Source organism: Peromyscus maniculatus, chromosome 8, assembly GCF_049852395.1.
Source record: "Peromyscus maniculatus bairdii isolate BWxNUB_F1_BW_parent chromosome 8, HU_Pman_BW_mat_3.1, whole genome shotgun sequence".
NCBI lineage: Eukaryota > Metazoa > Chordata > Mammalia > Rodentia > Cricetidae > Peromyscus > Peromyscus maniculatus.
The window spans coordinates 3,339,240-3,363,359 of record NC_134859.1 but is presented as its reverse complement, the minus strand read 5'-3'; the positions used below and the strand labels follow the sequence as shown (position 1 = coordinate 3,363,359).

Below are 24,120 nucleotides of genomic sequence, written 5' to 3'. Positions count from 1 at the left end.
ATAGAAACACGTTCCAAAATGATAAAAATTATGACTACCAGTTAAAATAGGTGTGAAAATATTTATGTTACTAATTACAACACACATAATACACCCACTTGGAAGACTCACTGGTAGCCATTTAACACCCTCCTCCGCCTCCCTGCTGGGCACTTTCACTGTTCCTTTCCTAAGGCTGTCAACGACTGGTAGGTATGGTTGGATGCCACATCCTTCCTAAAACCCTTGAAAGGGAAAGGGTGAGACAAAGAAGCTAATATCCAAGAGTAGAACTCTGCCCAGAGAGCTACTTCTCAGTATTACTGAAATGCCAGAGGGTAAAGAATATTATATTGGAGGTCCTAAGACGAGCCCAAATGAGATGAGTCAGGCTAAGAGGACTCATGGGGCCCAGTGCACAATCACTCTCATGGCTGTGACTGATAGGGAACAAACCAGTAGAGTTACAAAGGACACAGAAAACCAGGCTCTGGCTTCCTGAGGTCCCCTCTCTGTCCTAAATATCTCCAGCAATGACCATGATGACATGTCACTGTTCCTACCAGGGAAGTCCATGCAGACCCAGAGCCAAGGACTTCTGTTGGAGCTGGTCACAAAGACAACCTTGTTCCTACAGCAGTCTTGGCATGGTGAGCTTCTGTGACCAGTGCTGAGAGAACTCTGGGAATCTAGGCTGCAAGATGCCTGCTGAGGGCCTGCTGGAAAGCAGGCTTCTCCTGGGCTGAGGCACAGGTAAATGGTGCTGGGGCAGCTTGGAATGCCAGAAAGAGAAACAAGATTGCTTCTTTCCTGACATAGGCTGAAAATCAATTCCAGATGCATCAAAAGCCTGTCGGGGAAGGGAAGGGGGAGGCAGAATGCAATGACGCTTGCATATGAAGACATTATGAGGCAAACCCATCACTGTACACGCCAACCCAAAGGTTAAGGACCCCAGAACGAAGAGTGACTTCTCAGGTCTGCAGATGTGGCTCAGTGGTACAGCGCCTGCCTAGCATGCATGAGACCCTGAGGTCCATTGCCACTAAAACAAACAAGCAAACACACAAACAAACAAACATGCTCTCTGTTGTTTTAGAGACAAGGTACAGCTATGTGGCCTAGGATGGCCTAGAACTCGCTATCTTTTTTTTTTTTTTTTTTTTTTTTTGGTTTTTCAAGACAGGGTTTATCTGTGTAGCTTTGTGCCTTTCCTGGAGCTCACTTGGTAGCCCGGGCTGGCCTCGAACTCACAGAGATCTGCCTGGCTCTGCTTCCCGAGTGCTGGGATTAAAGGTGTGCACCACTACCGCCAGGCCGGAACTCGCCATCTTTAGCCTTGGCCTCCCAGTGCTATGATTCCAGGTGTGTGTATACAACCACTCCTTACCAAGAGCAAGTCCTTGGGGGAAAAATGCACTGACTATAACAGAAAAGGACAAATTAGGCACCCTGAAGACTAAAGTTCCTAATCATCAAAAGATTGTCCTACCTCAACTTGATATGCCCGCTTTGTTGACACCCATGGGAGGCCTGCCCCTTCTGAACAGAGACAGAGGAGGAGTGGATGGGGGGCACAGAGGGGATACAGGTAGAGGGAGGGAGTGGGAGGAGAGGAGAGAGGGGAAACTGTGGTTGGGATGCAAAATAAATGAATAAATTTAATTAATACATTTTTTTTAAAGAACATAACTTCTAACAGGGGAAGAAAAGTTAGATCTAAGAAAAATAGCAATAACCAATATAAATGGATCAAAAATTTCTCTGTGTAGGAAGGACAAGGACATGCTTCTTAGTGGAACAGATTGGCTGGTGTGCATGGAAAATTCAGAGGAGGAAATCCAGCACTCAGAAGACCTGTGCAGCCCGCAGTGGTGGCACATGCCTGTAATCCCAACACTCGGGTCGCGGAGGCAGGGGGGACAGCCAGGGCAGCACAACAAAACGGTCTCAAAAGGGAAGAGCACACTGTAATTATGTCTCTGTCTCTCTTGGTGCTGGGGATTGAACCCAGGGCCTTGAACACACCAGGCAAGTACTCTACCAAGCTGCATCCTCAGTCTGAATTTTTAAAAATATATTTCAAAAAAATTTATTTTGAAAATTTTATAATGCATACAATCTATTTTGATCATATTCACCCTCTCTCCTCTCTGTAACTACCCCAAGATCCATTCCTGACTCTCTCCCAACTTCATATCCTGTTTTTTTTTTGTTTTTTTTTTAAATAACCCAATGATTCCAAATTTTGCTGCCTATATACTCACAGGCTTGGGGTCATCCAAGGGAGCATGGTCCACCACTGAGCATCAGACCTTTAAATTAAACTGACTTTCCCTCCCTTGGCAGCCATCAACTGTCAACAGCTCCAAAATTAGGGGTGAAGAGTCCATTAGACCATCCTCCCTCCATGTTGGAACATGGATTGGATTGATCTTGTTTAGGCAACCACAGCTGCTGCATTCACCAAAACAGTGGTCCTGTTATACCCGGAAGATACTGTTCGCCCTGGTCCTCCCTGACTTCTGGCTATTACAATCTTTCCATCCCCTCTTCTGCAATGGTGCCTGAGCCTTGGGGTGCACGTGTGTGTGTGTGTGTGTGTGTGTGTGTGTGTGTGTGTGTGCGCGCGCGTATGTGTGTGCGTGCTTGTATGTGATATAGATGTCCCATTTGTGGCTGAGCACTCCACAGATACTTATTCTCTCTTCATTTGGACCAGTTTTGAGTTTCTGCATCAACTACCATCTACTGCACAAAGAAATTTGTAATATGATTTCAGAAAGCAGGTGGTTACCCTGTAAGTACCATTCATGCCACTACTGCATCCACTGGCATATCTTGGCATACCAATCACTACTGGAGTTCACAGCTGGACAAGAATTTGGTGATTTTTATTTCCCATCACCTGCACATCACCTGCAGGTACTATGAGAGCTAGCCAGGAAGGTGGGAGCTTCTTGGTCAGTACCACCTTGATTTCCCTAAGTCCTATGGCCAGTGGGTCCACCCTAGAATTTATGTTACATGTACATCAACCATATATTAGTGATTCTAAAATCAAATACAGCAGAGTGCCACCTCACACCCCAGACACTGGCAGCAATGAGAAGCCCAGCAATTTCAAATGCTGGTGAGGAAATAGCCAGTGTGCACTCTTACCAGCATGTGCCATTTTATAGAGAAAATCGGTGATCTTCAGGAGGGCTGAACATTGGGAGGCTTTGGCCCAACACTACCACTCCTAATGATTATTCTAGAAGCTGAAGCTCATGGGAATAGGAACAAATGGGAGTCTGCAGCAGCACTGTGCAGAGCATGCCCAGCAGCAGCAGCAGTGGGATGCTCCTGTGCTGGAGTCCTCCACCACAGTGATGAGACAAGACCAGAGCAACATGGGAACAAGCTGGGGAAGGACACTCGGAATATTGTGAGGTTCAGAAATAACATAGAACAGACCTATATATTTCTGTGGAATTCCTACACATATAACAATAACATAGAACTATAATTTTAAAAAAAATCCGTTAACATGGGGGAGGCCCTGGGAGAGGGCTGGCAAGCACACCATCAATGACCCTTCTCTTCACTCTTACAAGTGATCTCTGATAGCAATTCCCAGTACAGTTCTGGTCTGTACATCACTGGATAAAAATACTTAAAAAGCCTTTCTGCCATTTCCACTTGTTCTTTGTAGGATGCAGATGTGATGGGTGTAGTTTCTGCGACTATTTTGTAGTCATGAAGACATAGGCCATACCCCGAAGATAAAGGAGCAAAAGCTTAAACAGCTTGGCTTCCAGGAATAACTGCTTCTAAACTTCTTATTACCTGAGGGAAAATAAACTGTTCTCTTACATATGCCAATGTTATTTGGATTTTCTGTCACATGCCCTTAATCCTTAACTGAAACTGGCACACGGGAGGATTCAACAGAATTGATGTTTTATTTCCTAAGCTGGCTGGTAGATACATGTGTATTCATTAATCTCTGAGCTATTTTTGGTGTTCTTTATACTTTTCCATTTTTCTAATATTTTGAAGTGTTTAAAATTCTTAAAGAATGTTGCCCAATTCCTCACAGTAAAATCTGAAGGACCTGTTAATTAAGTACAAGAAATGCCTGCATTTAGGTAACTCAGTAACAGTAAAAGAGTAATAGTGGAGATAAAGTGTCCTAGATTATTAAGGGCAAAACCCAGGTGCAGAATTCACATGCAGGCTCCTCATTGCTCACCTCCTCAAAGACTAAGTCCCAAAGCACAGCTCTGCCCTGCCTGAATACACAGTTTCCTCTCGGCACACCAGCTTACACTTACAAAGGCGGTGTGGCAGAACTCCAGACACTAGCTAAGGCAAGAGTGTGCTCTCCAAGAGGATGTGTTACAAGAACATCAGACGAGCTAGATGGTGGTGAGTAGCATTCCTTGGCTGTTTGAAAGTCTCTTCAATACTACCTGATTGACAGAACCCTGCACCTGACCCTGTTCAGGGTTTAATGAGGGGCTGAGCTTGATAAAGAATATTCCCATTGTCTGTTACCACACAAAACAAACTCTGTTGCATCTTGACAGCCCCTACTTCATCCTTACTAACTGCTTTCTGTTCAAAAGCTACAGTCTGATTGGGGAATAAATCAACCCGTGTCAGTTCTGAGCACACTGGATTTATTAAACTCTGGGAACCAGCTGCTTGAGGCCATCCCACCAGGTAAACAATTGAAGAGCAATGAAGAGACCATGCAGAATGCATGAAAAATCACAGCCAGTCTCTCCATATGGCAGTACCAACCCCAGGCTCTCCTGTCTTCCAGATTTACAAGCCAAAGACTGAGAGCAGAGTGATGTCTCCTTAAGCATACTGTGTCACAATTGGAGCTTATGATTAATATCCTTTTCGTATCCTATTGCAATGCTGTGTTAGTTACTTCTGTCTTGACATTACGTTATTTTCCTGAATGTGCATTTGCATTCCTCACTAGCATTCTCCCAGGATGACCCTCTCACAGAATATCAATGGAAACTTGACCTGGAAATACATGCAAACGCCTTTGAGAAGATTATGGCTGATACAACAGCATCAGTTCACTCGTTTTTTACAGGCAAACAGATAGATACACTCAGCAAATTTGGAAGATACACTTGGGATACTGAGACACAGAGTCCAGGTTCAATGACATATTGTCATCCCTTTGCAGCTGTGGGTTTAATAAACACACACGTAACCAAACACATACAAAAAGCTTCTGCATTTTTTTTTTTAATTTTTAACCGGCATTGTACCTATTGTCTACCAACTTCTTTCTACCTGTCCTTACACCCTACTAGATGCAGCAGAGCAGGTCTGTCACAACATTCACAGAGTACTAGACATAGCAAGTCACCTAGACTGTTATAGTACATGGGGGATAGGCATGGGTCACCTGAAAGCAATGTGTATACAAGGCGAATGTGTATATACAATGTGTATACGAGGCAAATCAACATCTCAGGATCTTCATGTCTGTGAGAACACACAAGAGGCGCCAATGTGAGTGTAGGATTTATCTTAAACTCTTATGGTACAACTCAGGTACCCCACTCTCTTCCTGGGCTCACAGCTGGCAATTTTGGTTCAATGTTCTAAAAGGCATGTATCATGACAAATTACAATACAGATCCCAAAAAGCTCTGCTATTTCTATCAAGAGTGGTCACCTGCCTCCATGTGCCCACAACTAAGGCATTTTATACCTTTCACCATAAAACCATAGTGGTCCCTAGCACAGCAGGCTAGAGAGTCACTGGACTGGAGCAGGCCAAGATTCCAAAGCTCAATTACAAATCAGCATCACTGAGAGAGGAAGGGCACACTATAATGCTGTCTACTATATAATCGTACAGAAGACCTTACTATGCTGGGAAATAAAAGCCCACACAGCTGAATGGCTGGCTATCTTTCCTTTTGATGTCAGGGGTTTTACAGACAGTGCCTCAGACTTACACATGGATCTATCTCACTTACACATCTCATGTCTTCACCGAGGAAACTACCGAGGAGAGACAACTGAGCTACCCATACCCTCCCTTTCAGCTGGCTCTCTGTGGCACGGGTGTCGTGAGTGACAGTTTGTATATGTGACAGGCTTCCTTCCTGGGAGACAATCTGTACATCAGTCCCCACCACACACTGTCAGATGACGTCAGAAGGAAACACTAATTATTTACAGGAGTTGGCGGTGCATCAGAGCATTTGGCCGAAGGCTGTTCCCAAACAGATTTGCCGATAGCTGGCGCTGCTCAAAGACAGAGCAGAGGACTGGCAACACAAGGCAGAAGAAGTCATCTAGGTGACTCATAGCCAGTGTTCACAGGGAGGCTTCCTCAGCACTGTTTCCAAGGCAAACTTTGGGATACCTGGAAATGAGTTAAAGGGGCAAGGAGCCATCAAAGATCCTCTTTGTCCCTCAAGCCCATTTCCTGCAGGAGAAGTACAGTCGCATACGATCAAGCAGGGTGTCAAACGAAGATAGAGGGGACAATGACATCACCCCACTACTGCCATCACTCATGTATACTCCACGTCCTTTAATGTACCATCCTGCTGAGTCTTCTGACAACTCAGAGATGTGGACAGCAACACCCTGGTTTGCAGATAAAGTCCCAGAAACTACCCATGACAGTGGGTCATAAAGGACACTCAGCTTTAGGCACATTTGTCCCCAACAAGTCTCTATGCTTTGAACACCTGTGTATTCCCAAGTACTGTGGTCAGTGCTCAGAAACTATCACGAATGTAATACTTGAATCTTGCCATTGCTTTGCAGCAGATCTCACCCGACAAGTACTGACAGGCAGCCTCCTGGACATTTGTCCTTGTGCCCTTAGTGAGCAGCCTCATGGGGCCATGATATCTGACCTGGGAAGTGAGTTTACGTCAGAGGGTGCCACATCCGGTTCCCTGCCTCCTGCCTGGGAATCAAAGCCTGGCTGCAGGTTCTTTCTGTGAATCCCCTAATCCTCAAAAGTTATATAAAAAAGAGGCTCCCTCTTCTGCCTACGGGCTCTAATTCTCTTCCGAGACCCTGCCATGCTGTCTGTCTTCGGTGCTAGGCCTGAACTCTCCTTAGAGCACTTGTTGAGCTGTCTGTCGCCCCAGCTGTCAGTCCATGTCACTAATAACTCTTCTAATAAGTGCCTTACTCCCCACCTGTCCACCCCAAACCTAACAGAAACAGAGGGAGAGAACTACTCCCAGAAGCCTTCAGGCCTGAAAGGAAGAAAATCTACAGTTGTGGCCATTAGTTTCTGAAGGCTTGCTGTCTGCTTAATATTGTGCGATGTGTCTCCCAGTCATTATTTCGGCTAATCCTTCCACCCACCCATGGATAAAGAAAACTACTTCCCATTTTTTATTCAGTCAGTACCGTGTGGCATGCCTCACATGGAGGCACCATTGTTAGCTTTGTTTTGTTTCTGGGCTCTGCGGTCCTAACATGCTGGGTTTGGCACTCCATTCTCTCAATAGGCCAATTAAACAGAGAGGTAGCTCTGAAAGCAGAGAAAGGAGATTTCTTCAATATTGCCACACTGGGAAGAGAAGCAAATGGTCCAGTGATCCTATTCCCCACCTCAAGTCCATCTTCAGGGTCCTGCTGTGAGATTTAGGTTCATACATACAAGACATATGCATAGCTAAGCAGTCTGGCTGAGGTGTGGTCCTGCCCATCACTGCCGGGTTCCAGTCTTTCCTATAAGGTGGTCTGACAAGTTGTCAGTGCTGTGTGCAATCCCTTCCTGGGAGACAAGCTCCATTTCTGGCCAGTAACAAAACTTCGGACCTTCCCTTCCCCAAGGAGAGGGTCCCAGAGAATCCCAATTTTTAGGGTCCCTGTTTCAATAGTCTGGAGATCAAAGAGAGGGTCATCAAGGGTCTCTCTGGAATATCTCCATTCCTGCCAGGGTGATAACAATTTAGAGAGGTGAATGTCCACCCAGAGGTGAGGACAATAGTGTGGTCAGCGCTCTGGGTCCCCACCTTTAGAAATGTGATAGAAAAAGCAAACGGTGGTGCTTTCAGTAGAACTTGTCTGGTGAATGGGGGACCTCCCTCACCCCCCACAGACCAGCAATCCAGAGGGTCTTGGTATAGGCTAGGCAGGGAGGGAGGAAGCACAGCTCATGTGTGAACCAAGAAGCCCACAACTTGAGCTGGGCTGTGGCTCAGTGGTAGAGCACTTGCCATGTACTGGTATAGAACCCATGTATCTGGGTTCTGTCAAGTGATACTAGGTGAGACAAAAAGGATGCACTTTTGTGGTCCAGGGGTGGCAGCATGTCTGCCACCAAACAGGAGGAGACTAGGAGAAGTGTGAGCTTGGTGGAACAGGCAGCTGTACATGGCAGGAAGTGTGGGATCAAGAGCTGTCCCTGCAAGGCAGTTAAGGATGTGAACAGAAGACGTGCTGGGGAGTGTCTATTGGTCAGGCTCTAGTTGCTGACTCTAGCTAGTTCACACAGAGAATCAATCGATTTATCAAAGGGATATTAGGTATGAGTGTAAAGCTGGAGGGCCAAGTTGAAGCCACAAGGGCAGAGGTGGTCTTCCTAGCCGTATGAAAACTCTTCCCAGGGAGAAACATGCCTGGGCACAGAGCTCTCGCTTGTCCCATTGACACTGCTGGAGGTGCACACCAAATGCTGATCCTGGTCCCAGTGATCCTGGAATAGCCAAGGTAGCTGCTGTGTCCCTCCATGATTAGGGGGAAGCCTGCCTCTCATTCATCACCCTTATAGAGGAGTTGACTACAGTTCAGGTGGGTCTGGCTGGCTAAGACAGTCATAGGTCTGAGCCACATCTTGGCTGAAGGATGCAGAGCACTATTGGGGCATCTTGCTGCCAGCCTAGCAGGTGGCCTTTGCTTCTATACCTAGAGGGAGACTCTTCAGATGTGAAAGGACAAATGTCCTGGAAGTTACAGACAAATGTCCACTATAAATGTCTTTAACAACAACAAAGACTGACTGCTAACTTGTCCTTCACAAGTGAAAATAATGCTGCATGTCTCAAAATGAACAGAGTTCGGAATGGCAGTGCTCTGGTGGGAGATGGTCACACCTGTCCTCACTGGAATCTGGGGACGGTTAACAATGATGTGGTCAGAGGTTTTTTATGTCGGGGTTGTGACAGGGCACTCTCTCAGCAGACATGGGCACAGATAGTGACACAACTGTTTTCATCACAAGTGCTGCCAACCCCACACCATGTGATAAGTGTTTGGAGAGCCCTAGACCAGGGACTCCAGGGGCTGATGTTAATTTACTGATAAGTGAACATTTTAAATGTGCCAACTTTGAGTACTGCTGTCCTGTCTATTAAACAAAGAGCAGCAACTCCCCAGGTGGAATCTTCCTATTAACTGAACCCTGGCAATGCCCATGTGGCCAAGGGCTGCCAGGGTGGCCCAGATCATAGCAACACACCCTTTCTATTTTTACCACAAGGCTCTGCACTGGTGTAGATGGAGGGAGAGATCGTTTTGCACTTAATGGTCTACATCCAAAAGGGCATCTCAGATGGGCTGTCATCAAATTCAGGAAGAAATGCAGGTCTCTGCCACACACTTGGTCCCTTCTTTACCTGTCTCCATGCAGGCGTGGCCTAGTGGAGGGCAGCAAAGGGAAGACTCATCTGCAGCAACTGTGACTCCCAGGAAGTCCAAGCTGTGGTTACTTAGCTGAGGTGCAAGCTATCTACCGAGTGGTTCTGGGTACGGCAAGCCGATGGTTTCCACATCCCCACAGAAAGACAAAAGCACCACATCCTAACAGCACAGCTCCCTCGGCGCTGCTCCAGTGCCGCGTACATCACTCAGCTCTCATCACAGCTCTGCAGAGCATCTGTCAGGACAGTCCATCGTGGTGGGGAGGTTGTGGAGGCTGGAGTGGACTGGTCACAGAGGTGAGGGCTTGTAGCAATGACTCCTCCCATGGACGCACATAGAGGAGACCCAAATGGGGACTAGAGCCAGAAGCAGACACCACTTTCATGGCTGGTATCCAGCAAGCCACATCTGCACGTTAAGCCACAGTCCCAAAGGCTCCACAGCGCCCCACCACAATTCTGTGAACCAGAGACCCATGTTCAAACTGCCCTAAGTCAATGTAGTAAGCTTACTTCTAGTTCCCCAATGTTTGGGCTATTCAGACAAAACAGTCTCCACTAAAAATGAGAAACAAAACAAGGAGTCAAGTCTCACAGTGAGTAGACACTCAGCTCTTTGAGCTACAGTCTAGGGCCAGCTATAGGCAGCAGCTTGGACACTAAGACCTTCCTTCTACTTGTTTCCCGGGGTCTTATTTTATTTTCACACATCAATAATAATGTGTCTGGGCTGGAAATGCAGCTCGGTTGGTAGAGTGCTCATCTAGAGTGTACCCTGGGTTCAGTCCCCAGCACTGCCCAAAGCTGGGCATGGTGGCACATGCCTGTAATCATGGCACCCACGAGGTAGAGACAGGAGGGAGTTCAAGGTCATCCTCAGCTACATAGTAAGTCTGAAGCCAATCTGAGATATATAAGACCCTGTTGCAAAAAACAAAAAACAAAGCAAAAGACCCCTCTCTCCTTTTTTTTGGGGTAAGGGACATGTAACATAAAGGAGATGAGGAATTTGATTTCTTGGGCCATTAGAAGTATTACTTAGTAATGATGTTGGTTAAAAAGTATCAAATTGTACTAGTTGTACCATACATCAGGGAAAAGGATAAACTTTCATTTTCCTTCGTATTATCATTTGGTTCAACATCTCACAAGATATTGTCTCACAAGACAATAAAAAATATAGTTTTAGTAGGTCATTAAATGTGGCATATTCATAAAGCAAGTATGCATTCAATAAAAGTAACAACATACATGAGTCAAGGAAACATTGTGCTAAGTGAAAGAAGCCAGGCCCTCCTGTTGTTTGGTTTCAGTTACCCAAAACATCCAGAATAGGCCATTCTACAGACGGAAGAGTGAACTGGCCGTGAACTGGCCGGTGTGTGGGGTTGGAGGTAGCATGGATGAATATGGGCTTTCCTTTGGGGCTATCAGAGTATAGTATAGCAGATTGTAGTGATGGTTGTATGCTAAAGCAATGGATTTAAATAAACAGATAATATGTAATAAAATAGGGGCTGAGGAGATGGCTCAGTGGTTAAGGCATTTGTTGCTCTTGCAGAGATCCTGGATTTGTTTCCCCCCACTCACATGGTAGGTCATGACCATCTGTAACTCCATCCTCTTCTGGTCTCTGTGGGCACTAGGAATACATGTGGTACGTATACACACACGGCAGCAAAGCACTCATGTGTGATATAAATCTAAAAAAAACTCATAAAAAAATCTAGTAGGTACTAGAGGGCACTAAACTCCAACCAGAGCCCCAGAACCTCTTACAGATTATCTCACTGGATTCCTGTAAGAAGCATGAAGTTAGTACAATCCCCTCCTACAGAAACACTATTCAGCTGAAGAGGAAACAAGTAACTTACCTGGCAGGTAAGCAGTCAAGCCAGGATTTGAATATCAGTCATGTGACTTCACAGCCATGTTCCTTTACCTGATCCATAGATGTACAGAGGTAGGCTCAGAGAGGGCAACTTATAGCCCTGGCTACCACAGGATCTAACATGAGAGCCCACCAGCAGGGGCTGTTAGACACAGCCCAACAGCCACGTCTACACAACCCTGGTTTTCAGTCATGAATCCCTATGCTTGCATCTCTGTTCCTGCCCAGCCTGTAGGCTTCCTGTGCTCAGACACGCTGCTTGCTTCTTGCTAAAACCACGAGGACATTTGTTGTCACCAACCAGAAAAACTAATGAGTAAATTTGGTGACTTCAAAAACCAGCTGTGAGGGACTAGCTGTGACTACAGGGGCCAGAGACACTTCTCAGGAAAGGTCCTTCTGCCACAGGAACTGCATCCCCACCAGGAGTGGGGGCATGGCTACATGATCTGCCACAAGTGGGACTCGTGGGAGTGATTTACTCCTTTGATTGGACACATTTGCTTTCATCCAGCCTCAGAAAATTTATGGAGCCATAATCCTTTCCATCTCTAATGCTTTCATTATCTTCCCCTAATTACCTGAGGTATGTAAATTCACTGATCTCAAACTTTGCAGGCATAAACATCACTCATGTGGTGACGCGACCCACGCTGCTAACAGATCAAGCTTAATCAGCTTCTACCCGTTTTCAAATTATACATGTTATTAGATAAGATTCATTTAATTTTGCATCTAAAAGCTACAGCTTATTATCCTAGCAGCACCCAGGCTCTCCTAGCTCCTCACTGTTGCATCTGTACCATTAGCCAGTGGAGGAGACACAATTAATAAAATGTAACTGGCTGACACACCAAGAGGCTTCAGTGTGCTATCAAATACGCTCTCATGTGCTTTTGAAAACAGGAGAAGGCTGAGGAAGGCGAACGGTCCACACAAAAATTCCAGTTACTTCTGACTGACACAAAGTCCCTTCTCCCCTGCCACCAATCAGGCTGGCCCTGGGCCACACAGCCAAGCAAGTGCATAGCTATTCAGAGTCCCATTCCTCTTTTGACTTTTTATTTTGAGACAGAACCTCACTAAGATGCTCAGGCTAGTCTGGAACTCACTTAGTAGCCTAAGTAAACCCTGGATTTGCAATCCTCTTGCCTCAGCCCCATGGGTGGCTGAGTTTACAGGCCTGTACCACCAAGCCTGGCTTAATACAAAATTTCTTCTAAAAAATATTAACAGATTATAACAATAGTACTTCACCATGGTAAGATAATAAATGAAAAGAATAATGAAGTTTTATACAAATCAAGTAATATATGGTAAACGGAACCCACAGTGGCTTCCCGGTGGACTATGGAAGGAAAGGTGAACACAGAATCTGGAACATGCAGGCAGGCTAGCCTCCAAATGTCGGCAGTCTGAGAAACACAGTCCTCAGCAGCTGTGGCATTTAAATTTCCATTTTCCAGTCTCTCATTATTTTGTTCATTTCCCATTCTGATCACTTGACCAATTACCTGATAATTGAACTCCTTCAGGATCATGTCCCCTTTTAGTACCTCATTTAGGTGCAGAAAATAGGCCAGTGAAAGAGGTGGAATGCTCTAATTCCAGAAAATGAGAGTAGAAACAGCACAGGAAAGATGTAAATACTCCAATTGCTGAGCGGAAGGTAGAGGCATTAGCTGTGTCTATGTGACTATGTGTCTCCATGTTGCTGTGCCAGGACTTCTTCGGGCTCCAGATGTCTCCATGCACTGGCTCCAGAAAAGCCCAAGGAAAGGGATGAGGTAGAAGGGGTCCCAGTGCAGCCCTGCTGCGGGGGTGGGCTGGCACCTCTTAGCAGCCTGCCACCCACTCTTGCCAAGGCTTGCAGGCATGGTCTGCTGTGAGTCAAGGGTCCCCAGGAGGGAGCAGAAATTAGGAACCATATCACAAGCATATCTGCTCCTAGGACTTGGAAGCTTCCACCCTTGAGTCACAGAGCCGGTTATGTGTCAGGGTTCTCCAGAGAACCAACAGAGCGACACAGAATATTATCAGAGCAAGTTTATTATGGGAACTGGCTCTTGTTTATTGAGGCCAAGAAATTATGTCCCACTGCCCGTAAGCCATAGCCCAAGAAGGTTGGTGGTATGAACTGGCAGCCTGAGACCTGGAGCAGTCACATCCAAGGAGATAGTCTCAGCTCAAAGGAGAGACACACTTGCCCTTCTTCTACCATTTTGTTTGACGGTGACCTCTGCACTGAATGCCATCTGTCTACACTGGTGAGGTCAGGTCTTTCCTCAATTCAACTCAAATGTCTATCTTTTCGAGAAACACCCTTGTAGACAGAAGCAGAAACGTTGATTTAACAACCACTTGGGGATCTTTAAGACCAGTGACGTTGACAGATTAAAATTAAGTCTCAGAAGCCATTAAAAGATTTGATGAAAACTAAGGACTTTTCCCCCACCTAATTCCTTAAGGAATCTATCTATGCAAACACCATGAACTCCACCCAGTTCTACAGGGTTTACCAGCGAGACAAAATCCTACTTATGAATGACCACTCAGGTTAAGAAACTGGCCCCAGGGAGCTGGAGAGATGGCTCAGAGGTTAAGAGCACTGGCTGTTCTTCCGGAGGTCATGAGTTCAATTCCCAGCAACCACATGGTGGCTGACAACCATCTATGAGATCTAGTGCCCTCTTCTGGTGTGCAGACAGAACACTGTATACATAATAAATAAATATATATATATATATATATATATATATATATATATATATATATATATATATCTTTAAGAAAGAAAGAAAGAAAGAAAGAAAGAAAGAAAGAAAGAAAGAAAGAAAGAAAGAAAGAAAGAAAGAAAGAAAGAAAGAAAGAAACTGGCCCCAAAGATCCACCATCTTGGACCTGTGTTACAGTGCCCAGAGGAAACCCTGACTTGTTCTGTGAGCTTCTGTTTGCCTTCAGTCTGACTTTGGTATCTTCCTTATCGTTTCCTACTGTGTGCTTGGTTTCTTTGAAGGTTTCTCATGCATCACGGAGAACACAACATGGCAAGTTTCTCTCCACTGGCAGGTGTTTGTTTCTTTTTGTTTTGTTCTGATCTCAATGCTGAAGCCAGAGATAAGGAATCTGGAAGATTTTCGTGCGTCCCTAATCAAAAGGTAACTTAGTCCCTACTATCAACTGTAGCCGTTTCTTCTCATCAAATAATCACATGTCCATCTCTTCCTGGTGGGAGTACAAACTTGTATAGCTACTCTGGAAATCAGTATGGCAGTTTCTCAGAAAATAGGGAATCAATCTTCCTCAAGACCCACTGATACCACTCTTGGGCAGATACCCAAGGAATGCCCAAGCATACCACAAGGACACTTGCTCAACTATGTTCATAGCAGCATTATTCATAATAGCCAGAACCTAGAAGCAACTTAGATGCCCCTCAATAAAGAAAATGTGGTACATTTACACAATGGAGTATTACTCAGTGGTAAAAAACATTGACATCATGAAATTAGTAGTCAAATGGATGGAACTAGAAAATACCATCCTGAGTGAGGTAACCCAGACCCAGAAAGACAAACATGGCATGTACTCACTCATAAGTAGATATTAGATGCAAAGCAATGGATAACCTGACTATAATCTACAACCCCAGAGAAGCTAGGTAAAAAAGAGGACCCTAAGAAGGACACGCATGGATCGCCTCAGGAAGGGGGAATAGTTATGATTTCCTAGGTAAACTGGGGGTGGAGGGTATGGGTAGAAGGGAGGGGATGGGGGATGGGAACATGAGAGAGTTGAGGGAGGGATGGAGAGGTAGAGAAATGAAAGAGATATCTTGATAGAGGGAGCCATTACAGAGTCATGGAGAAACCTGCTACTAGGGAAATCCCCAGGAACCTGCAAGGATGACCCCAGATAAGATTCCTAGCAATAGTAGAGAGGGTGCCTGAACTGGCCTTCCCCCTGTAATCAGATTGGTGACTACCCTAATTGTCATCATAGAACCTTCATCCAGTGACTGATGGAAGCAGATGCAGAGACCCACAACCAAGCACTGGAAGAAGCTCCTGGAGTTCAGTTGAAGAGAGGGAGGAGGGGTTATAGGAGCAAGGGGGGTCAAGACCATGATAGGGAAAACCACACAGATAGCTGACCCATGTTGAGGAAGCTCACAGACAGTTGGGGAGCCTGCATGGGACTAAACTAGGCTCTCAATGTGGTGACAGTTGTGTGGCTTGATCTGTTTGTGGGGCCCTGGCAGTGGGACCAGGACTTATCCTGGGTACATGAACTGGCTTTCTGGAGCCCATTCCCCATGGTGGGATGCCTTGCACAGCCTTGATGCAGGGGGGAGGGGCTTGGTTCTGCCCCAACTTGGTATGCCAGCCTGTGTTGACTCCCCAAGGGAGACCTCACCCCCTGTGAGAAGTGGATGGGGAGTGTGGCCAAGGGGACGAGGGGAACTGTGGTTGGTATGTAAAATGAAAAGGTTTTACATAAACAAAAGAGATATTAAAAAAAATAATCAAATGTCCATCTTTTCCTAGCTACAATTAAGAAAGTTTTAATTAAAAGTAAAGTTTCTCCACTGAGTCTGCACATTGGCTAGTAAATAATGTTCACACTGTCACTATGAAGCAGCAGCTCTGAGAGAGAACAAGAGGAATGTGCTCTTGTGGGAGGGGGATACAGGCTCTTAATCTGGGCCCTAGGTACTGCCGAGGTGGGGTGGGGATTTAAGATGCGAGAAAACAAGATTCCCATAAACTCATGCTGATGAAGCACCCCTTCCATCACAGAGTTAGCAGTGGCTCGTGGGGGCAGCAAGGACTCTGACTTTAGTGTCAGAAAGCACACAGATGTCCCATCACACTTCAGCTGCTGCCCGTGCACTACCACTATAAAACTCAGAGTTATTAACCATGCTGTCCGATGTCAGATAACAGATCAACAAAGAAGCATGCATACCACCCAATCGGATTACGCAATAGTGTTTGGATGATTATATTTCAATATTAATCGTTTTGTTGGAAACCTGTATTTAAAAATATTACTATGCGATGTGGTCCAGGGACTTTGTCAATCTACCAAAAGAGTCCCCAGGCACAGGCAGCGCTAAGGTGCACTGACAGGGAACGGAGAGCTGACACCATCCAGCAGCCATGAGCACATGTGGGACGATGGCAGGGGTGGAAGCACAGTCACACACCTAATCAGAAAGAGCCATGCAGCGGAGGCCCCGCGGCCCCCAATTAGTAATATTAGGTAAATTAGTTCAAACCTCTTTTAATCAACCTTAGCAGAGGGAAGTATTGTCCCTGATTGCTTGGACGCTTTCCTGGGGCTTATAATGGATGTGAAGGAGTGAGGGAGCCAAGGGTCTGAGCTGATTGCCCTCTGGTTGCTTCCTGGCATAAAAATGAATGTAGACAGCCCCGCTCGTTCCCCACCCCAAGCCTGGTGATGTTCTGACTGAGGCATCATTCCCTTGCAAGCAAATAAATCCCTTTCTGTTTCTGTATATGAAGCTGTGCTGTAAATTGTCTTTAAATCTTGGCGTTTCTTGGAGTACACACTTAAAAATAAAAATGCAAGGCTAATTACAGAGTGGAGGAAATGAATGTGTGGTAACTGGAGTTTCTTAACAACAAGAGCCACCTCATGATGGACACAAGGGCTTCCTTCCGAGCAGTGGAAACTTTCCGAGATGTGGTGTGCAGAACTGTCCACCTGTGTCACAGGGGCGGAGGCTGTTGGTTACATAAAAGGATCACATGGAAGAAGAGTGCTGGTCAGTCCCGTCCCCAGAGAGGTCCTCAGGGAAGCACAAAGAAGAGTGGCTGGTGAAGGCAGGCACACTGACTGCACTGGGGCAGAGCTGAGGGTCTTTCCAGCAGTACTCAGGTCACCTCCCACTCTCAATTATCTCAGGGAGATTACCTCCACTACTGTGACCAGGAGGGAAGGGTCTGAAGTGTGACAGTCTGTACACGACAACACAGAAGGATGCTCAGACACTGGAAGGGGAAGAAATAAACCACAGAACAATGTGTGACTGTGTTCAGACTTCAGAAAAGGCTGCTGCACACAACACACTTAGAACTACAGTGACTCCAGGTCAAGAACTTGGGGAAGGGAGTCATGGTTTTCAGTCTTGGCAAAGGCAGCCTAGCCTATTCACACATTGCTTGCACAATTTAAAAGTGAATAAAAGGCCCAGATCTATTCTAGCTCAAATCCTTCAAGAGAGTAAAGTGGCAGAGAGAGAGAGAGACAGAGAGACAGAGAGACAGAGAGACAGAGAGAGAGACAGAGAGAATAAATGAATGAATTCCATGTCTCTCTCTATACTTATCCTTTACTTCCGGGTTAAACAGGTTCATCCATTTCATCACTGACAGCAGAAGCATCTAGAACACAGTCTGGTATAGAATAGGCACTGAGAATGGATTTGTCAAATTAAACTTCATCTATTCTAGAAATGTGTAATAGGGTGCAGTCACTTGCTAAGACCCTGGGAGGCAGACACAGGATCATCTGACATGCATTCCCTCCCCATGTCCAGCAGTCAATAACCCCACACACCCCTCACATGCACACTGCCCCTAGGATCTTAGAACTAAGCTTTGGGGAAGGTGAACTTGATGATGTATGGGGGCTGAGATAAGGCCCTTTGCCGGCCAGAGCCTTAATCCTGGCTTTGGTTTTAAAATTATGCCTCTGAGGCTTTGCTTATCAGAGTCTGTTTTGTACCAGAATTTTGTTCACATGTTTGCCTGGCCTGGGAAAAATGAACATCAACCTCCTGGACTATGTAAGCAAGAGGAAGACAAATGGTTCTACTCCTTGCCTAGATCCCAGAACACCAACACATTGCATCTTTGCTCAATGCCTTCCTTTCCCAACTTATTCATTCTTCATAGAAGTAGAAGCCACCAAGTGGGGGAAAGTGTCTGCATGTTTATAGGGTGGTGACAACTTTTATTTGGACTTTAGCCCACCCCTTTGCACCCAATTTAAGGTGAAGGCTACCACGCCAGAAGAAAGTTTACTTTTCTGATCTGTTCAGGCCTTTTACCTGAAGGAAAAACATAATCCCATTTATCAGTGTATCTAATCAAACTCCCATGGTGACACCCATTCCTCAGTACCTGGCCACTGAGTGGCCCTCTCCAGCCTCTGCCGTCATTTCTGCTGAAGCTCAGCCCTTTCTCCCATAAAGACGTCTCCGCCTAAAAACAAACCCCACCTCTGTGCACACCCTCTCCTCCATCTGCTCCCCTCATCTCTGGAACCAATTTCAGTTTCACACTGAGGCCCTTTGGTCCCAACAGAAATGGCCCCAAAAATTCAAACTTAAGGCATCAGAGACTATTTAAATCTTGAAATTAATACATGTTTGCCATGTAATTAACTTGGGGAATCACACAAGCTGGAACAGGAAAGAAGCTTTTGCTTCTAGTGATGAAGTGGTTTTGTAAGTTGCAAGCATCTATTCTGCAGATCCATAAATTCTTATGCAAAACCTTCTGGGCTGGGTCTTGTTTAAAACTGGATTTTTACAAACTTTGGAAGGGGAACAGAGAGGACAGAATATGTACTAACAAAGCAAGAGCTTGAGAACAACTCACTACAGCCCAGGAATCCTCTACTAACAAATGTGGGAGTATCCCATTAGATAAAGACTAGGAATAGTCTATTCAGGGCAGTTTTGTTACCAGTCAAATAAATTTAAATTTAAGAAAAACAGTCTTAATTTTCAGAGCCTTCTTCCTGAGTGTTGGAATGACAGATAACGAGTTCTGTTGCATGTACGCGATCCAAATAAAAAACCCAGTCCTGGCTATCTATGTACAAATCCAGTTAAAGAAAATGGGTGTGCCTGTTTTCCAAGGCACTTTGCTAACATGCTGCTGTGGGCGTTTTCTATAGGAGAGATCATCCTGCTTTAGTTACTCAGAGTATCTAAGGAGTAAAACAAAACCTACACATTCAAAAGCATTTCCTCTGAAACCTGAGCAAACGAATAAAGGAATGATGGTTCTCTTGCTTAAATGCCATCATTGATAACACTTGAAGGGAATTCTCACTGGCTCCTGGCAGGCACACAAGTATTTTATATATAATACATGAAAAGCAGAACACGCTGGGCCTATGCATTCTAGTCTGGTAAGCCTATGCACCTCAAGCCTTATTGTCTGTGAGGTTCATCTGGTGACTCATAAAGACCTGCTAGATCTGCCTGGGGCAGAGATGCTCCATTTCCAGGAGGCTCTGGTCATTTTCTGGTCACATTTTTTAATAGTAACTATTAAAACCTTATGTGGGAAGTGCAGGAGGTCTAGAAAGGAAGCAAGTCCACCACATTTAGGCTACGAGGCCTTAGGAGAAGGCACTTCCATGGTCTGAGCCAGTTACCCTGCCAGCAAAAATGGAAATCGTGTAACGATTGCATCTGTTTTGCATTGCTGTTCTAAGCAGGTTATAGACCTTGAATTTCACTCAGCACAAGTCATCTATGGTGGCCTGAATAAAGCCCGCTCTCAGATGTCCACATGCTAACTCCCAGTACTTGTAAGTACCTTATCTGCCATGGCAAAGGAGACTGCAGACTGAGAGGTTACTCTAGGCTATCAGGTAGGCCCAGTGTAATCACAATGATCAGTATCAGAGGGAGGGAGAGGGAAGGAGGGAGGCCAGTCAGATGGAGGAGCATGCCAGAAGCTGGAGCAGAGGCCAGAGAAGACACAAGACTATAGGCTTTGTAGATGTACAACAAGCCATGAAATGCACACAGCTTCTAGATGGGAGAGGCTTCCCAGGAGCCCAGCCCTACAGATTCCTATTGCACTTTGTGTCTCCAGATCTGAGGGAGTGTGCATTGTTTCAGCAGCTACAGAAGATGAACGATGGGAACATTGCCTCCCTCTACAGAATGGAGCTCCTGAGGCTAATGCTCACTAGAAACTCAAGCCTGCCACAGTTGCTTAGGCAGAGGTAACATACAAGAACTCTTCTAAGACACTTTATGTAAGGGAAGAATCAGCCTGTATTGTCCGTTTCATGGAGTAACAGCAGTCCAAATACACAGGGATGAACACGTGGTTAGTAAAACACAAGAGGCTCACTGGAATCTCTTGTTCCATAATTACACCATCGCATTCTGATTGGTCATCCACATGAAACTGCTGGCCTCTAACAAGGCTCCTGGGGACACTCTCGGTGGGTCGATGAATCAATGTCAGGAGAGCCTACAAAAGTCACCCTGCGCTTGAGAGCTGAAGGACTGGAAATCAATGGTCTCAGTAACATATACAAGATCTTAATTTGCCACTTTTAATGTGGTTAATCTCACAGAGAAGGTATAATAGCAAATAAAAAGCCACTTAAAAATCATAAGTGTACCTGTAAAATGAAGGCATGTTTGTCCAAAACCAAGCTGGAGCCTTGGCACAGTGACGCCTCCCACCACCTATGCATCAACTCTCAGCTCTGCAAAAGGCCTTGATCTCTCATTTCCACTGTTATACCCACAGTGACCAGTGCTGTAATTGGCACCTACTCTGCACTCAATGAATATTTGTGGATGAATGAATATTACAGTGGATAGTTACAATGAAAAAGGATATTATTACTTTCACTAAAAAAAAAAACCATTATTTGGAAAGTTCTTTTGCTTCATTTTGAGTTAATATCTACTTGACCCAAGATGCTATTTATGGTAGAATTAAAAGCATGCCTTCTGATTTTATTTGCTTATTAATATATGCATTTGGTCATTAACAATGTGCTAAACAGTCAAAGCAAATAATTACTTTTCTAGTCAGCCCTGGCATACGCGCTAAATGAGGGAAGCACTTATTGCATATTAAAAAAATGTAACTAGCTTTAAAGCATTCTGTTTAATCTCAGACAAAATATTCAAAAACAGGTAAAGTCCTCTATCTGGCTCAGCTAAAACCCCTCAACACAGCCCACATCTTCAGAGGAGATTATGACTTTTGATCCAGTCACCTTGGATATAAAGTGTATGTTCAAGAGTTTGCAGGCTCACATTTTAAGATTTTCTGACCAATGGTTAGGATTGATCATAAAAATGTATCTTTTCATTTATTTGTATTCAGTATATTCTATTTAAGAAGAAATGCAATTGCAAGAAAAGCTTTCATTTTACATCTGATTTTGAAATGTGACTGAATATATTAACATAATTCAGAACAAGTTGGTAAACATCCACGGGGACATATTATATAATTCCAGGGAGTCTCATGATACCCTGAAGCAACTGAACAGAAAAATGCTGGTTTTGTGTCATGTTCAGGGGTCAATAGAACCAGACCTTTGCCCACCATGCAGTCCAGAACAACAATACCAAGCTGATGGCACATGGGGCCCTATCACCCTGAAGATACCAGCTAACTGCAAAGCAGACCATTTAGAAATAATGTGCTGGGTCAATGAATCCATCACCTTAGTTTGCCTTAGTATGTCAGAAGCTAAGGCCAATAGCTATTTCTACATTGTAGTATCTTAACACCTGTGAACCTTTGGCCAAAAGTCATTAAAAAAAAAAGGTTAAGTCTATGAGTAGCTAGTATTTAACTTCACTACAAAACAAAGGACTATTTTCACAAATATATTTCTGTATGGAGCTGCCCAGATGGTCAGCTCTATTGTACAGGTAGGGTGCTGCTGTCCCCATGCCATGTGTCTGGATGCAGGAACTCCAAAGTTGTTACAGGGTCTGGCTCTCTCCATTGCTCAGCTCTGCTTTCTAGCTACTATGCAGCCCCAGGCTGTGTTGTGGTTTTACATTCTTGCTGTTTCTGTGGATTCTTGGCTCAAAAACTGAGAGCCTGAGGTAAGGGCATTGTCTCCTCCCACCTACTTCATCACAAGTGGGCAGGGAGCTGGTAGCCCAGGCTCCTGGGTTCTAACTGAGGTGACTGTCTTCTGTTCTCTCTTTCTGTTACTTTTTTATAGGCCCAGTCCAGGAGTCATCAATGTGGACATGACCATATGCATGACTTTGTGTAAGACACCAGTGAACAGAGACAAGGACACTCCTGAGAATTTTCCCTGCTTGTTGTTCCCCATGAATGTTAAAACAAAACAAAACAAAACAAAACAAACAGCTCCAGCTGCTCCTTTTCCATCACATCTTCACTCTGGGTTTAGTTCTGGACACACAGGTGGCTAGACAGTAGGAGCTGGATACTGATCACTGCAATGTGCCCAGCTTTTTGCAAAGCATCTCTGCTTCTGGAGCAGTTAATATAAGTAAAGTTAGACAAATGCAGATATCCCCAGGCACTGCTCATGATTTCTGCCCTGGTCTTCAAGTCACTTCTATTATAGCAAGAGAGACCGGCAGGGAAGGGGAACAGGCCATGGCAGCTACCTCTGCCTCTGATGGCAAGGGCCACTGTCTACTGGCTTACATTTAATCACTGGGTGGAGGGCCTATCTGAGACAGAAGGCTACTCAGTGTTGGAGAGAAGGAAGAGAGTTCCAGAAATTTCCAAGCACTGCTTCTTCCTGTTCTCCTCACTTGCTCCTTTGCTCTTCCCTCTTGCCCTCCCCTTCTCCTCCTGTGAACAAAGCAATAGAAAAGATCAGAACACATGGTAAAAGCAGCAGGCCACACGAACAGAGATGCTCAAGGCCCAGCATCTTACTTTTCTTTAGGAAAACCACCCCATTCTTCAGACCACATGGCTGTAGTAGAGATAACCTCACAATTTAGCTTTGGGCACATGTAAGTCAGGTAAATGTGGTCTGTGACTCTGACTGGACCATCCAAAATAGGTCACTTTGTTTCTGTTGTGATTTCTATGACCCTAGAACTCCCTAGTTTATAGCCACTATCTAGAGAGCCTGACTGCAAATGAAGTCAACTAAGAGGAAAGCACAGCCGAGAGATGGAGATCAAAATCAGATAACAACTTCTGAGCCCTGGACCCAGATATACCTAAAGCAACAACACACGTGGGAGAAATAAAAGTGTAAAAAGCAAAGCGAGTAGAGTTAGAGAGATGGCTCTGTGGTTAAGAGCACTTGCTGCTCTTGCAAAGCACCTAGGTTCAATTCTTAGCAGCCACATGTAGCTCACAAAAGTTTGGAACTCCAGTTTGAGAGGCTCTTATGCCTCTTCTGGTTTATGCAGGTACTGCACACACAGTGCACATACATACACGAAGGCAAAACACCCATACACATAAATAAAAATCTAAAGAGAGACAGCTAAAGACGGGACCAGCTTACAGTTACAGATAAGAGTTAAGCCGGGCGGTGGTGGCGCACGCCTTTAATCCCAGCACTCGGGAGGCAGAGCCAGGTGGATCTCTGTGAGTTCGAGGCCAGCCTGGGCTACCAAGTGAGTTCCATGAGAGGCACAAAGCTACACAGAGAAACACTGTCTCGAAAAACCAAAAAAAAAAAAAAAAAAAAAAAAAAAAAAAAGAGTTAAAAATTACAGACATGGTGTGTGGAAGTTGTAATGTTTGTCCCTGGAAACATAGCGAGGTGACATAGGGATGTATTTTCCTACTAAGCTTGGATCACCAGAACTGTAACCAGGCCTACTTACTGTTGTTAATCTTGCCAAGT

General features: G+C 45.1%; 1 protein-coding gene across 6 annotated transcripts in view; it reads right to left on the bottom strand.

Moving 5' to 3' along the window:
- Nucleotides 1-24,120, bottom strand: part of Cpped1 (calcineurin like phosphoesterase domain containing 1) — a 120,579-nt gene that overhangs the window by 76,102 nt on the left and 20,357 nt on the right. The gene's annotated exons all lie outside the window — the stretch shown is intronic.